This window comes from Corvus brachyrhynchos, unplaced genomic scaffold (assembly GCF_000691975.1).
Source record: "Corvus brachyrhynchos isolate BGI_N302 unplaced genomic scaffold, ASM69197v1 scaffold70, whole genome shotgun sequence".
NCBI classification, from domain to species: Eukaryota; Metazoa; Chordata; class Aves; order Passeriformes; family Corvidae; genus Corvus; species Corvus brachyrhynchos.
The window spans coordinates 9,477,395-9,479,866 of record NW_008236217.1 but is presented as its reverse complement, the minus strand read 5'-3'; positions in this window follow the sequence as shown (position 1 = coordinate 9,479,866).

Here is a 2,472-nt window from a genome sequence, read left to right as displayed (position 1 = left end):
CTCTTGGTGCCGGGAGGTCCCCCGGCTCTTTGTCACCCCTTTTTGTTTTTGTGGCCTGAACGGCCTCCCCTGCCCGGGGAGGTGGTGGAGTCGCCGTCCCTGGAGATGCTTATGGAGAGACTGGACGTGGCACTGAGTGCCATGGTCTAGTTGACGTGGTGGTGTTTGGTCGTAGGCTGGACTCAGTGAATCTCAGAGGTCTTTTCCAACCTAACTGAGGCTGTGATTCTGTGTTCCTACTCTTTGTGGCAGAGATACTCATGTAGACAGCGCCGAGGCGTTTTATTTCTGTAAAACATATTGTCATCGTTATTAAAAGATTAAATGGGGATGGAAGGCTGCGATGTAGAGGGTTGTATTTTTTAGTTTGGGTTTTGCAGGTGGTGGTGTGGATCACGTAACGTTGAACCTTCCAAAGGTTTAGAAGCAGCATGTTAGGCAGGACAGGCATAGCTCTAGTTCTTATTGATATGTGATACTGTATTAATTTATTTATTGAGCCTTACTCTGTTTTTTTAAGAAGGTTTACTGCTTAAAAGTGTCATTTGTTGTATGGCTTAAAACTATTTAAGATCAGAATCCTTCATGAAGTTACTTGGTGATATGTTTTTGTATGTATTTGGATAGTTCCTCAGGCTGTTGACTGTCTTGGCTGTCTCTGGCGGTAGTAACCATATCCCTGCTATTATGTTCAGGAGGCATGATTGTGTACTGGCTTTGTGGAGGGTTAGAATGTAGCATCTCCATAACTATGAAGCAACTTCATTTGTTGATCATTAGTGTTTTTGCACTGTTAGTAAACTGGCTGCTCTGTAGAAAAAGATCCATATGCCATTAACAGTTTTTGTTCCTTGTTCATTAATGGCTTTTAAATTGTGGCCCTTGTCAGAGTATTGGTGGTGGGTAGGGCTGTCTCCTTGTGAGTCCCGCCCTTGGAATAGAAAGATAGGCTTCTTACCAGTTGTGTACATCCATGTTCAGGTTCTCCTTGCAGTTTTGTCTTGCTAATAAGATGTTGCTTTGCTGAGTGGTGGTGGTGAAAGGTTGTTTGCTGCCTGGACATGGTACAGTAATGCCAAGAACTGCATGGGAATGCCATAGCTTAGGCAGTATGTACATTTTCACCTTGAAAACCAGTAACTGTATTGCAATGTCAAACTGAAGAGTATGGGACAAAAATTGCTGATTTCCTTTCATAACTCAAAGTTGGTACATTGTATGTAAAGGTTAAGCATTTGGGGCAATTGAAAAAAAAAACAAAAGGTTTGTGGAATTATTAAGAAGGTGTCAGCTGCTTTTGTTGTCAATTGCTTGCATGGAGAATTAGGGTCTCGTGTGATGTTTCCTGCATTGTTCAGGATTCAGATCACTCTGCTTCTGTTATTCCCTTCTACCATGTTGTCTCCTAAAGTGCTTTTTTTATTAATAACTTTCTTTTCTTTAAGCTATTGCAGGAATTTTATAATTGCTTTTAAGTTGCAGATGAAGAGGGCATAAATAGAGAACTTAATTTGTAATTGGCTGTCGGTGTAGGAGATGTTTAATTCTCAGATACAGAAAAGGAAGTGAACTGTAAATCAAAGTGATTCTACACTTTGCTGTGATAGAATCCTTGGAGAAGAATTTGACTCAGTATTCAAAATGCTAATGGCAATTCTCCCCTAAATAGTAACTATTTGAAAATAACATATTGCTTTGCTTCTGCTACGTACATTCAGTCATGTATACTTCCTTTAGTGTCAGTCTTCTCTGTGACAGCATGGCTGTAAAAGATGGGTTCTACTCCTCCTCACATAAAACAACAGAATTGCTTGCAATCTACCCAAATTTTATCTGTGCAGTAGAGCTGATGATTATATTACTGGGAAAAAAAAATGGTAACCTTAGTTTAGTTTGAAGAAACTTCAGATGAATTTTCTTACAGATTTAAACTGGCATGCCTGTCAGAAATCTGGTTCATCTCAGTGGTTGGTGTCTGTTGCGGCTATTAGCAATGCTGTTCACTCTTGTTCTCTTTCTCTTCCTCCCGTCTTTGGGAGGAGAAGGAGAAGGGAATTTAGCTGCTCTCTGATGTCTGCCAGCACTGTACAGCATGAGCTCTTTTAATGTAAGATAGTAGTAGTTGGACACTCAGACCTGTAGACCAGCTCTGCCCCTGCTCCCTCCCCTGCCATAAATGACAGGTCAAAGGATATTGTTGCTTCAGGGACTTCTGGTGCTATAACTAAAAATAGAGTCTCTAGGAATTAAAACTGCTTCTCCTGGGAGACTGCTTGTCCTCCTTGGTAATTGAGGCTGCAGGTCTTCTGCCTTGCCAAAAGATTTATGTTGGACAGAAATGCTGTTGCTTGTTACCCAAAGAAAAACAAAGTGTAGCTGGCCTCTTTCTAGAAAGCAGAGCCAGGAAAAGAATCTCCTATCAAGGCGGGATAGGGGAGAAAAAGAGACACCACCAAGCCTCTGTGTGTTTTG